Source organism: Orycteropus afer, unplaced genomic scaffold (assembly GCF_000298275.1).
Source record: "Orycteropus afer afer isolate SDZICR_OR568_19922 unplaced genomic scaffold, OryAfe1.0 scaffold00008, whole genome shotgun sequence".
In the NCBI taxonomy this organism is placed as follows: Eukaryota; Metazoa; Chordata; class Mammalia; order Tubulidentata; family Orycteropodidae; genus Orycteropus; species Orycteropus afer.
In genome coordinates, this window is record NW_006921595.1 from 3,233,985 (window position 1) to 3,249,260 (window position 15,276).

General features: G+C 39.7%; 1 protein-coding gene across 1 annotated transcript in view; it reads right to left on the bottom strand.

Moving 5' to 3' along the window:
* The window catches only part of ZNRF2 (zinc and ring finger 2), a 138,086-nt gene that overhangs the window by 39,586 nt on the left and 83,224 nt on the right, over nt 1–15,276 (bottom strand). The gene's annotated exons all lie outside the window — the stretch shown is intronic.

The following is a 15,276-nucleotide window of genomic DNA, read 5'->3' on the forward strand; positions in this document are numbered from 1 at the left end:
CTAAGCACCTGAGAGAGAGTGGGCACCTTCCAGAACATTGTTTTGTGCCACTCCCAACAGAAATACTCCAGGTGGACACCTTCAGCAATCAGGAGCTCCTCAGTTGCTCATAGCAAATCCCACCTTGGAGTTTACAAAGACTTATGGGTAGAAAAGCCACACAAAGTAATTTACTAGTGCACATACACTGCAAATAAATCTATGAATACTGTACAGTGTGTAGGAGAGTTATGAAAACTTCGTAGTCATAACCAAAAACCTTGAGGGAATAGTGGCTGGGCTTGAAGGCTCAGGATGACAGTCTCAGCGCATATCAAGGTCAACTGGCACAACACAGTCCACAAAGAAAATGTTTTACATCGTACTTTGGTGAGTAGCAACTGGGATCTTAAAAGCTTGTGATCAGCCATCTAGGGTGCAACTACTGGTCTTTTCCTGTCCAGAGTAAAGAGCTAAGAAAATCAAATCTGTATGGAAACAATTAGTCCAAAGGAATAAAGGACCATAGGATCTTCAGCCTCCACTACTCTGAGACCAGAAGACATAGATGATACCCAGCTACCACTACCGACTGCTGTGAAAGGGATCACAATAGAAACTCTTGGACAGAATCGGGAAGAAATGTGGACCAAAATTCAAAATCATAAAAAAGAACAGGCTCTCCGGTCAGATACAGACTGGTGGTGTCCATAGTCAACCTTCCACCCTGGAACTGAACTCATCTCCAGGGATCATCTTTCAGTCAAACAGAAGCCAGGTCTATAAAGTGGATGATAATGCTAGGGAGGTAGCAACCATAAGAGATCAAAAGGGCAGCATTTGTCCAAGGATAAAGAGAAATTTATCTTAAGAAAATGGCTCACAAACGTATGTTGTTGTTGTTGTTGTTATGTGCCATCGAGTCAGACCCGACTCATAGCGACCCCTCCTTGGGTTTCCAAGGCAGTATCACTAAGGAAATAGATTGCTGGAGGAGGGGCTGGTGGGCACAAACCGGTATAGAAGCCAGCAAGTCCAAAGTCCCTGGATCAAGTGTCAAGCTGGAGGCTGTTCCTGGCTCCCGCAACCACAGGGGCCGAGAAGCTCAAGGCTGGCAGGCAGTACACCGGCTGTTGACTCCAACAAATGACGAATCCAAGATCTCCAGGCTAAATGGTGGACTGCTCGCTCACGGACAGTTGTAGGCAGCACAACAGAATCCTGATCCACAGAAGAATGTCTCTCTTCCCAGGATGTCCCTGGATATCCTGGAAGCAGGCCACACCCCTAGGGAAACTCCCCTTGAACAGACTTGGCCACTCAGAACACAGTCATCCGATCCCATCATGGGAACGACCACACAGAACTGGGGTCCAGCCAAGTTGACACACAGCTCCAACTATCACACTCGGCAACCCAAGGAGAGGTCACTATGAGTTGGGGCCAACTCAACAGCACATAACAACAACAACAACAGAAAAATCAACCATGTAAGATCAAAAGGGCAGCCTTTGCCTAGGGATAAAACTACGAAGGCAGGAAGGGCTACAAAAGGAGGAGAAAGAGAAAATAGTAGAGACAGAGAAGGAAAGGACAGAGCACTGTTACAACTGTGGGGATTGCAATGAATGTCACAAAACAAAATGTGAATGAATTGTTGAATGGAAAACCATTTTGCTCTGTAAACTTTCGCCCAAATCACAATAAAATTAAAGTAAAACAAGCAAGAAACAAATGAAAAACAACATGACACTAGAATAAGATGTCTGAATCAATAGATTTGGAAAAAGTCCAGAAGGAGAACCAAACACATATTGGAAGTTGGTGTATGATACGACTGTATTTCAAATGAAAACATAGGGAAAATTTTCATTCTCATGAAAATCAAAATTACATTAAAATACCTTTTTTAGTCATCAGATTTGCAAAGTTAAAAAAGCATGATAATGTATTTTGTTGGTGAGGGTATTCACTAGCAACTTCATAGATCACAGATGGGAATTAAAATGGGAACAGCATTCTTTGGGCAGGAAATTAGCAAATAATTATCAAAAATACAAATGTATGTACATCCCTACTTCAAGGAATTCATTTCATAGACATATTTATACACATACAACATACCAGAACAAGGTAAATGTCCATCAACAAGGGACTGGTTAACAAATTATGGTTCATTCACCTACGAAATATAAGATAATTGTAAAGAAGCATGATAAAGCTCATTTAGAACAATTGCCACCATATAGTAGAGGGGAAAAAAAATAAACACTTAAGGTTCACAACTGTGTACACTAGGTATCACTGCATAAAATCTGTGTAGGAAGAACACATGTATGTATTTGTTTGCATATGCATTAAGTGTGTCTGGATGGCTTCACAAGAAACTGGTAGTACTGGCTATCTCTGGAAAGGGTGACTGAGTGATTGAAATATGATAAACTTTTCAAGGGATATGCTTTGTACTTCCTTTGTTTTTGAACCATGAACACATTAACTGTTTGACAATAAATGTTAATTAAAAGAAAAGAGGTGAGTGCAAATAAAAAGAAATCATTGTTGGGACACAGTTCTCCATGGGTCTCTCATGTTTCTGCACATTTGTAAGCAGAAGCACTGACTACCTTTGTTCCAGAGTGCCTTTTCAAGGGTGTTTATATAGTGAACAGCCTTGGAATATAAGAGGTATTTCCCCCTCCAGAGCAATGGACAGATACGTTTACTTCCTATATAAAAGATTCAGGTTTTTCATGCTCAGGGTTTCTCTTCTGTAATACAACTCACTGAGTGCACCAGTGTCACCTGGCAATCTTCACATTATTCTGGCACAAAAATTGCTGTCACCCTGGCCACTGCTATGAGTAGTAAGTCCTCTATCTCTGACTTGGGGGTCTTACATCTCCTACCATAAACAATGAAACTATGGTAGGCTATTTTGTTAGTTTATAAACCAAAAAGACCAATCCACTGCGATCAAGTCAATTCTGACTCACAGAGGCCCTTTGGGGTTTCCAAGGCTGCAAATCTTTACAGAAGCATACCAGCTCATCTTTCTTCTGTGGAGAGACTGGCAGGTTCGAACCACTGACCTTTTGGTTAGCAGCCCAATGCTTTAACCACAGTACCACAAAGGTCTGTTGTTAATGTATGTTGTTGTTGTTGTTATGTACCGTCAAGTCAAACCTGACTCACAGCGACCCCTCCTTGGGTTTTCAAGGCAGTATCACTGTGGAAGTTGACTGCCCAACCTTCCTTCTGAGCAGTGGCTGGTGGGTTTGAACCGCCAGCCTTCTGGTTAGCAGTCAAGTGTCTTAGGCACTACGTTACCAGAGCTCCCTGTTAATGTATAAGTAGGGTAAAATCTCAGACCCTTCATAGTTTTTGATAAGTATATAAGAAAAATCAAACTCACTGCCGTTGAGTCAGATCCAACTCACAGTGCCCCTCCCTGGGTTTCCGAGGCAGTATCACTACAGAAGTAGATTGCCCAACCTTCCTTCCAAGGAGTGGCTGGTGGGTTTGAAATGCCAGCTTTCTGGCTAACAGTCAAATGCCTTAGGTACTATGCCACCAAAGCTCCTCTTTGATAAGTATAAGTCAAAATCATATTAGATAGCAGGAAATAAAGCTATAAACATTAAAAGGGATGGGGGGGGGATTTTTTTTTTTTGGACTAATTTCTTGAATCTTTGATTTTCCTCACTCTTCTTTATTCTGGACAGGGAGAGACCAGTAGTCACATCTTGGATGGCCACTTGCTAGCTTTCAAGACCCCAGTCGCTACTCACCACAACAGGATGTAGAACATTGTCTTTGGGAACTATTTTATGCCAGTTGACATAGATGTCCCCCAAGAGTGTGGTCCTAAACCCTCAAGCCTAGTGATTCATTCCCTCAAGGTGTTTGGTTATGGCTACGTTTTCATAACTTTGCCCTGTTTGCTCTACTATATTCATGGATATATTTACAGCACATATGATACATATGTAGAAATGGATATATGTTTAGTAGAGGATATGGAGAAATATCCAGACAGGACATTTCTCCATATCCTCTACTAAACATATATACTGGAGGTTCAAACCCACCAGCCACTCCTCGGAAGGAAGGTTGGGCAATCTACTTCCGTAGTGATACCACCTCGGAAACCCAAGAAGGGGTCGCTATGAGTCGGGGCCAACTCGACAGCACATAACAACAACAACAAACATATATACGGTTACGAGTGTAGTCCCATTCGTCTTTCCATACCTGTCCTTTGCCTTATTGTATACGATTTCCCCTTACTGTATACAGGCATACCCAGAGATATTGTGGATTCAGTTTCAGTCTACTGCAATAAAGTAAATAATGCAATAAAGCGAGTCACATGAATTTTTTTGGTTTCCCAGTACATATAAGAGTTATGTTTATACTATATTGTAGCCTATTAAGTGTGCAACAGCATTATGAAAAAGTTTGAAATACTGTGAGAATTACCAAAACGTGACACAGACACAAAGTGACCACATGCTGTTGGAAAATGGTGCCTAAAGACTTAACTCAATGGAGAATTGCCATAAACCTTCAATCTGTAAAAAACACAGTATCTATGAAGCACAATAAAGCAAAGAACAATAAGATAAAGAGTGCCTGACAGCTTCTCCATTCACCCAAGTTAGTATGTATCTACTCTCTAGTTAGTGATTTTCCCTACCCTACCCTCTCATCTCTGGTAACCATAAAAGAATTTGTCTTTCTTCTGTGTATAAGCCTTTCCTTGACTTTTTATAATAGCGCCCTCATACACTACTTGTTCTTTTGTGATTGACTTATTTCACTCAACATAATGCCTCCACATTCAACCATGTTACAATGTGTTTTGCGGATTCATCATTATTCTTTAATGCTGCATAGTATTTCACTGTATGTATATATCATAGTTTGTTTATCCATTGTTCTGCTGATGGGCACTTAGGTTGTTTCTATCTTTTTGCTATTGTGAATAATGCTGCAATGAACATGGGTGTGCCTATATCTGTTCATGTCACGGTTCTAATTTCTCTAGGATATATACCTAACAGTGGGATTGCTGGATCATATGGGATTTCTTTTTTTTTTTTAAGAATGCACCATATCATTTTCATAGGGTTTGTATCATTTTCCAATCCCAGTCTGGTGTGTTTTTAATATTAAGTCCTTGGGTAAAGCATTCACTCTTCCTTAAACAAACAAACAAACAAAAAAACCAAACTCACTGCCATCGAGTCATTTCCAACTCATAGCGACCCCTCCTTGGATTTCTGAGGTGGTATCACTATGGAAATAGATTGCTCTACCTTCTTTCTGAGGAGTGGCTAGTGGGCTTGAACCGCCAGCCTTCTAGTTAGCAGTCAAATGCCTTAGGCACTAAACTCATTCATTCATGTGATTATTTATATCAGTATGGACTTAGGTATATTTATTTCATAACCCAATACCATGCTACATTAATTCTGTTTCTCAAATTGTTCCAGCTTTGGTGATTGGGAGCTCTTTTACATTGGTTTCTATACCTCTTTAACATACTCTCATCCTTTTGTTTTTAGAACACTTCCTTGTTTTCTGACATTATAAAGTGCTCCAGGTTAATCTTGACTTTCCCTGTCCTAGTCCTATAATTAGACATTTTCCCAAGAAGCCTGGGCTCCTTTTACTGGAGAATAATATTAACAAACCAACATCTGGTGCTGTATGCCAAAGATGTCTCAGTTATATAAAGGTTCCTCACACCAAAGTATTACAAGGAATTGAAGTACATGCTTAAGAAGTAGAGTTTAAATGGATTAAGATAAAAGGAAACACAAGTAACAATAATCTAGGAAGAGCTGAGAGGTTAAGAAACCTCAAGATATCAAAAATAGTCTACTGGAAAATGGAAGAAATCAAGGAAATCATAAATGCATTATCAATATTTCGATGGCAAAGGAGAGGGATTGTTAGAATATTTTAATTCGTATATTGTTATGTTACTGAGATACAATGTTAAGATACTGAGTTAAATACAATCTCCTCACAACCCTCTGCTCCTCTCTGCCCCCCCCCCCCAAAAAAGGGCAGGACTACTTTGTGTTAATGCTGTCCTCACTGAAACCAAACCACCCAGTGACTAGCGGGGCCACCTCTGAGGCAAATTTAGGGCAAAGTTATGGATAATCAAGGTAAAGGGGACTTAAAGGGGGAAAAAAGCTTTGAAAGTTACTTTCACTTTGAGGTACTCACAAGGCATTTCTTTAATAATTCTCTCTAAAATCTCTTCTGACTCACCAAGATATTCAGCGTTCCTTTGCAAAATCTTTATTCCTCCGTTCTAAAAACTTCTAAAAATCAAATTTCATCATTTTCACATTGTTCTAACATCTACATCCCTGACACATTGTTTACAGCAGCTAGACATTCTATGATCACCTCTTTTTCTCCCCCAAACTGAGTTACTCAACATCAAACCTCCAGTCACCTGTGCTTCTTCTGTCTCCATTTCCAGTTACCACTTCCTTTTCACCTTCATTTCTCTCTTTCCATCATTCTCCCTTGCACCCAGCTACACCTGCTTAGTTATTATTCCTAACCATATCCTCTCTTTGTCTGCAAGTTTTATTAGTCTTTTCAAGGCCTAGGTTATACGTCTAAATAAAGACTGATTTATCTTTTATTGTGTACATATATTTAAAAGAAAAATTGTGATCAGGAAAAACTATCAACAGATGTGGGCTGAATTTTCTTCTTAATAAAGGAAACAAAAAAAAAAAGAGACACTATGGCATGAACGTTTACACCAGGTAGGTGTACTCCTTAGAATGATCAACCATGGTATATAAGAAGAGGAATATTTGCCTAGGGAGATAGCTCACAATGCAAAACACAACCACTGCCGTGGAGTCAGATGCAACTCATAGCAACCCCTCCTTGGGTTTCTGAGGCAGTATCACCACAGAAGTAGTGTGCCCAACCTTCCTTCCGGGGAGTGGCTGGTGAGTTTGAACCACCAGCCTTCTGGTTAGCAGTCAAATGCCTCACGGGCTACACCACCAGAGCTCAGAGGGCAGGAATGCAAAGGAGAGAAGGACACAGGGAAAGGGTGACCACAGGAAGGAAGTGGGAAGAGAACTGTTTCATTGTGGGAAGTGCAATCAGTTATCATGAAACAAATGTGCATGAATTGTTGTGTGGAAAATAAATTTGCTCCATAAACTTTCACCCAAATCCAATTTAAAACAAATGAGATGAATTTGGAAATATATTTTATTAATATTTGTATTAGAGTTCTATAAAATGAGAGTCTGTCAATACCATTATCTTAACCAAAATAAGGATTAATGAAAAAAGAAAAAAAAAACCCTTTGAGAACAGCTATGTATTTTCACTTGGGTCTCTTTCATTCCAAAAGCCTTCTTAGCATCTCTGCTTTTGTTTCTTCATTCATCCAATTTTCATTGAACCTCAAGGAAGTTTATTTAGAATGTTGTAATCACACAAAAATCAACATTATGAAAGTGAAATGATACAGAGAACACAAAAAAAGGCAAGGTTTATATAAAGATCTGAGGAAACATGAGACAAAATAAGGACTATTAAATAAGGGGAAAAAAAAAGAAGTCATCTCCTTCTCATATTTTAATAATGAAATCAGAATTGGAATCTGAAACGACTTTTATGTCTTAAGAGATTGACCAGAACTTTCCTCCTCCTCATTGAAATAATTTTCAGTTTCAATTTCTATTCTATTCACCTTCTTCAGTAATAAGCCACAAGGAAAATATATACCCTAAGATGAACATAGGAGCTCCGGTGGTATAGTGCCTAAGACATCTGACTGCTAACCAGAAGGCTGGCGGTTCAAACTCACCAGTCACTCCTCAGAAAGAAGATTGGGCAATCTACTTCCATAGAGATACCGCCTTGGAAACCCAAGGAGGGGTCACCATGAGTGGAACTGACTCGACAGCAGTGAGTTTGGTTTTTTTAAGATGAACATATTTATTATTGAATAGCCAGCTTTTTATAAATTTTTTTTTTTTAAATTCTATGCAGGATATGAAAAATCTTTATGTCTACAAAGATTAATTTCTGCTAGAATTTCAGAAAACAATTTATTTGTAAAGAAATTTAAAACACTGTGTTGCTTATAAAAGGTAGGGAAATATTTTCCCATCAAATTGCAGCTTTACACTGGCCCATCAAATGAGAACAGGTAATTTTCTAATTACCCCCCCTCCATTTCTTATGGAACTAATATTGGCATGTAATACTTTTAGACTTCTAATTTGGGATCTAAACAACAACAGGCTTCTTAATATCAAAATAATTTCAGATTTGTTAGCATATTAAATAATCTGACATCTATTATATGTTTAACTCTCAAAGTCAAAGACAATTATTTCTTACTAGTAACAACAGCTATTGTTTGTTCAGCATTCTCAAGAACTATGCATGATTTCCCATTTGATACTCACAGTAACCCTATGGAGATGGGTACTATTTCTAGTCCCATTTTTACAAAAGCAAAAACCAGGACCAAGACTATGTAGCTACTAAGTGATTGAACAGGGATCTGAACTAAACTTAGTAATCTGAATTTGAAGTTTATATTCCCAACTGCTGTACTTTGTGACATTTTTAATACAAATTGGTGCTACTTTTGGACAGTTATGTGTTAACCAAACCAAACCAAACTCACTGCTGTGGAGTCGGATCCCACTCATAGCAACTCCTCCTTGGGTTTCCAAAGCAGCATCACTACGGAAGTAGGTTGCCCAACCTTCCTTCAGAGGAGTGGCTGGTGGGTTTGAACTGCCAGCCTTCTGGTTAGCAGTCAAATGCCTTAGGCACTATGCCACCAGAGCTCCCATATGTGTTAAAAGAAGGACAGTAAACTTCAATTGCAATTTTAGTAACTGAATGAGTCTGTAAATTATAAACTACGGTTAAGGTTTTTTATGGCGCAGGACCTCGCAGTGTTTTGTTCTGCTGTATATGGAGTTGCTGTCACAACCAACTTGATGGCACCTGATAACAACAACAAAGTTTTCTATCTGACCATTCCCTATCCATTGTCTTTATAAAGTAAGCACACTCTAAATTTCAAATTGCTCTACAGAATAAAAAGCTTTTTAGAAATATTAATACAAGTGGAACAGGGTAAAATATTGTTTTTCAGGTTGCTTTAATAGTCTTATCTTTTTGTTTGGTTTTTGGTTTATGGTATCTCTAGATATGGATTTTTATTTATGCTGCTCAAGATGATTATATTCTTTCAATCTGCAAATTCCTGTCTCAGCAATTCTACAAAGCTCTCTGTCATCTCCCTTCAAATAGTGCCTCTCCCCAAGTCCATCTCTTTTTCTAAGATTAATATTGTATGATGGTGTATTCTTGTCCAGGCTCCATGCCATGTACCTCTCTCCCATATTTTCCAAATCAATCTATTTCTTTCTCCCTCTCTTTTGTTACAGTCCATAATTTCTGTAGATCTGTCTTATTTTGCTATAGAAATAGCATGTGGGTTTTAGAATATTTTGCTTTTGTTTCTGCCAGGCACTCCAGGGGTATCATCTGCTTTGAAATTTCTGTAATATAGTGTAAGAGATTTAACAATTTCTTCACTTCATGGCACAATAATTCATCAGTAATATGAAAAATAACTTTCGCTTCAATGCTACCCCATAACATAATCTTTATGAAGTCACTTAAAACTGTAATTAGGGATCTACATTTAAGTTAAAAATCAATCACTGAAACCACTAATGCAAATAAACGAACAGAGATGACCAGATAACATAAACCTTCCACAGAAGGCAAAGTTCACACACACCTGCTCAGGCAATGATAACCAGTTGCCGTTCAGTCAATGTAAACATATGGCAACCCCGCGTGTGTCAGAGTAGAACTGTACTTCACAGGATTTTCAATGGCTGGTTTTTGGAAGTAGATTGCCAGGCCTTTCCTCTGAAGTCTCTCTCTGTGTGGACTTGTACCTCCAACCCTTTCAGTTAGCATCTGAGCACATTAACCATTTACACCACCTACAGACTCCCAGACAATGATAACTACCTTTTAACTTTCTGCTCAGTGGTTGGCAAGCGTTTTTTTTTAAAGCCTCAATCATAAGACACACTCCAACTTTAGAAAAGCATCCTGAATTCTGAAAGGTTAAAAGCTGAGGAGAAATATCTTAAAACCAAGAAAATGTAGTATATAAGGCAGAAAGCAAATTTTTAATTTAAAACGAGAACTACAACCACCTAGTAGGCTAGACATGTCTATAGGGGGAGAAAATCCATCCTTTCTTTGCTAACAATATTTAAGTCATTATTTTGGTTTGTTCTAAAACATTTTAGAACATGGAAAAACAAAGAAATGGAGAGAGGATCTCTGCTCATAAAATTATGTTAGGTTCACAGGCTATATACAACAAATTACCAGCTCCATAAACTAGACAGTGAAGTACATTTAAGAGAGAAAGAGTATGAACCAGGTAGTCCCTGACCTAAGAGTCATCTATATAACTGAACACTCACTGTGGCATTGTGATTTTTTTCCACCCTGCCAAAATACAACCTGCTACAGACACCACATAGTGCCTAAGGCACTTGACTGCTAATCAGAAGGCTGGCAGTTCAAACCCACCAGCCACTCCTCAGAAGGAAGATGCGGCAATCTACTTCCGTAGTGATACTGCCTCGGAAACCCAAGGAGGGGTCGCTGAGTTGGGTCCTACTCACCGGCACATAACAACAACAACATAGCCACCACCACTCGTGTCATTCAGAATTCATGATTGTCTTAGGCCTCCCACCTGAACTTCTATTGGACCAGCAGCTTTTATTGTGCAGACACCAGGTCAGGGACTCAAGGTTAACTATTAATACTAGTTCATATATCATATAAAATATTAGGAAAGAAGAAAGCTATAGGCTAGTCTGGAAATCAAACAACATTTACAAAAACATCTCCATGAGAATATATTTGAAAGTCCAAATCACTAACTCACCCTATTCTGGAGTTTGCCTATAGCTAGATTCAGACTGAAAAATAAGCCCAACTATTCTCCTTGCTAACTGTGAATATTTATGTTGTTGTTGTTGGTACGTGCCGTTGAGTCGGACCCGACTCATAGCAACCCCTCCTTGGGTTTCCAAGGCAGTATCACAACGGAAGTAGATTGCCCCATCTTTCTTCTTAGTAGTGGCTGGTGGGTTTGAACTGCCAGCCTTCTGGTTAGTAGTCAAGGGCCTTAAGCACTACGCTACCAGAGCCCCCTGAATGTTTATAGGCAGTTAATTCAATGTACGTAACAATTTCACATCTACCTACTTTTAAGAAAGGCTATAAAAGGTATGATAACCCATATGCTGGGAAAATATTTTTCTTGTTTGAGCAATAACACAAGTTAAAGGCCCATCTCTCTGTTTCATAACTCTGTCTGGAAACCCAACTTCTAAGAATGCAAATAAGATGTTATGAGGAGCCCAGGTGACTAAAAAGATTCTGTTTCAAATTCTCTAACTCACTTTGTTCAAAACTATAATAATCCTAGATGCTGTGCTTAGGCATTAAAGAAGCTAATTTTCACAGAGATGACATTTTAGGGGCTCTGCCTTCAAGGAACGGAGTGCTGCTAGAATTCCCCTGGCCTATTGATAGAGAATCCCATTACCAATCTACCACCTCTCTAACATTTCCATGTCAGTCAACTAAAAGCTCTTTTCTTCATCTTCTGTTATACTATATTTGGCCACTGCCTAAGGGTTAAAACGGAAGCTCTGGTGGCATAGTGTCTAAGGCATCTGACTGCTAACCAGCAGGTTGGCAGTTCAAATCCACCAGCCACTCCTCAAAAGAAGAAGGTTGGGCAATATACTTCCGTAGACATACCGCCTGGGAAATCCAAGGAGAGGTCACTAGGAGTCAGATCTGACTCGACGGCATTAAGTATGGTTGGCTTGTAAGGGTTAAAAATGTTTTGATACTTTAAAAATTATGTGTAATTTTAATGAAGAAGTTGTTTTTCCTCTTCAGTTTTTGTACAAATTTTACTAATTTCTGAATTGCAATACTGTAACAACATATTTAAAACCTGAATCCCCAAGTAGGAGGTAACATATTGGTTTTTATTTTATTTTAATTTATAACTTTTTATTATGATTTGGGTCAAAGTTTACAGAGCAAATTGGCTTTCCAACATACTAGTTCTTTAAGACACTAAACAAGTGATCTAATAGGAAAGTTTAATGACGTGAGCATAGTTAAATCAGGAAATAAAAAACTGTCAACACAACACATAAAAAGATTCCACCCAATCCTCACGTGTCGACATGGTTAGGTTCCAAAGACCATGTCATTATGTGAAAATTACACAACTTCCTTTCCTATTGCCTTCAGCAGGCTTCCTGCAGATACAGCTTCAATGAAGGTCAGAGGCAGAGGCAGCAGCAGATCTTGCAGGCCACTCAGTCTGCCGTTGGGCAGTGGCTTCCAATTCTCCCCAGTTTACAGTACTCTTCTGCTCCCCTGATCCCAAATCATGTCCTCCCCTCTGCCCTGGAGTTACCACCTCCCCATCCACCTGCACTTCTGAGTCCTATGACCCTAGAGGGGTTACGTAACCTTCCTAGGACCCCCTCCTCTTCAGCTATGTTTCCTAAACAGCCAGAACCACCTGTTCCCCCTAAACCTTGGACAGCCAATTTGCTTCTTGCACCCCTGGGTGCCCCAACCCCGCAGGTCCCAGGCCTAATGGGCAGGGATCTCCCTACCAGCTCACTATAACAGCTAAAGGCTCTCTGACACGCAGGGGCCGCTCCCAGGAGCCACCCCTGTATGCAAATAGCTGCTGCAGCCTGTTGCTTTCTCCCCACACTCCATCCCCGCATGCTGCTGCATCATGAGGCTGCCTCCTCACTTCTCTTGGTGCTACTTGCAGGCTTTAGGCCCTCCTCCTGCACCACAGGTCAGGCCGCAGAGCCTATCCACAGTGGCAGGTGCTTCCACTTCACTCATTCTGGTAGTCCCCACACTACCCTCAGACTGGGCTTATGGCCATGGCTACTGCTCTCCTGCACCCCCATACTTATTTTGTCCTCCTCCTGCACAGCTGGACACACCCTGCCCTGCTACTCCATGCTGAGTGTCAGCCTACAGATCCGATGAAGGACCCAGCTGAGAATACTAACCTGTTATGGCTGCTGCTCTGCTCCTCCAGAGCACAGAGCTGAGCCCACAGGACCCCACTTGTGCACCCCACTGGGAGCCCCTAGCCTGACCAACCCAGTGTACTCATTTGCTCCTGAGGCTACACAGACCCACTTCTCCATATAGTGTTGCCCTCAGTGCCCACTAACCCTACCCTTGCCTAGCTCCTTCCACCTGGTCCCCCAGCACCAACTCCCACCCTTGCCTCCAGTGTCCACACCAGCCACAGGAGATTTTTCACTGGAAAGTACATTTTTTTTATTGTTATAAATGCAAAATGCCAGACAATGGAAGAGTTAAGTGAGGAGTAGGTGTATATAAATATATTTGTGCTTTTTAAACTCAAAAGCAGAGGCTCAAAATTTAAGGATATTTATTTTCAAGACACTTACATTAGATAGAAATAACTGTGGAGGGTAATGATAAGATAATGAAGCAAGTATGGTAGACAAGCCTACATACTTTTGAGCCTTAAATTCTGAATTTGAATGAGAAAGCTTTTTTATTTCTTGAGTATGAATTTCAACTAGATCATACAAAACAGCCATTTCAATTCTAAAATGCAGAAGGTTTGGATCTCATCAACTAGTACATTTACTATTCAAAGTAATTACTAAAAACCACTTATGGATATTGGCAAATGAATGGTGGAAAGTGCTATACAGTCACCACTAGGATTGTGAGGCTGAAGCACTACCTCTTTCTTAAAAGAGAAAAAAAGAGCAAATTCTAACTCAATCTGCAAAAATGCTACTGATAGTGGCATGCTCATTTCAATGTTAAAGTTTACACAACTTCAGCAATGTTACCTGAGGAGAAATCTCAGATTAAGTTAACAAAGTACTACACTTACTACATTTTTCATTTAATGCCTTTAGTTAATAAATTAACCAGAGAAATCAGTGGGTATCAGCAGGCTATAATCTCCATCTCTTACTTTATCACTGCATGTCTCTAGTTTCTAATATAAGAAGCTCTGGTGGTATAGTGGTTACAGCATCTGGCTGCTAACAAAAAGGTCAGTGGTTTGAACCCACCAGCTACTCCACAAAAGAAAGATGAGACAATATGTTTCCATAAAGATTTACAGCCTTGGAAATCCAATGGGGATCACTATGAGTTGGAATCGATTTGATGCAGTGAGTTTGGTTTTGAGACTTTCTAACACAGTATCTGGAATTAAGTGCTCAAAAGATACTTGTTAAAAGAGGAAGAATCTTTCCATTAATTGCCTTCACTGTTTCCTAGTACTTTTTCTACTCATTCTAGCAAAACAAATTTTGTATCTGAAATTTTGAAAAGAAAGTTCAATTTTCCTTTATTCTGGTACAAAAGGCAGCTAAGAACTCTGTGTGTGTGTGTGTGTGTGTGTGTGTCTCGCTATACATATATAGAAGCTCTGGTGGCACAGTGCCTAAGGCATTTGACTGCTAAACCAGGAAAATACACACACACACCAAACCACACTCACTGTTGTCAAGTCGGTCCTGACCCATAGTGATCCCTCCTTGGGTTTCTAAGGCGTTATCACTACAGAAGTAGATTGCTCCACCTTCCTTCCAAGGAGTGGCTGGTGGGTTTGAACCGCCAGCCTTCTGGTTAGTAGTCAAATGCCTTAGGCACTACACCACTCCAGCGCCTATAACACACACACACACATATTTTTTCTTTCTTTCTTTCCCAAGTCTATTCAAAAGTGTGCCAAGACTTAAAAATCTCTCCTAGGGTCTTGAGTATTCAGAAATTTTGGTCAGGAATGAATGGCACAACCAGTTAGTTCCAGGACTCATGGACTGAAAATTTTTGTCTATGGAAAGGAGAGAGAGACAGATATGCACAGCAGAGGTTCTGAACTCTCTTCATGCCATTCTTTCTTTCCTCTTACCTTTTTATTTACTCTATGTATTGAATAAATTTTTTTTATCTTCTCTACTCTTAAATGTGTATCTTTCATTTCTATATACTCTTAAGCAAAATAAAAAGAGTTGCCACTTCCACCGTGTATACTTATTTTTAAAAATGGCCATTATTAACATTACTTTTTACTTAGGCCTGACCTAGAAGAGATTTAATTTTAATGCAGCAGTT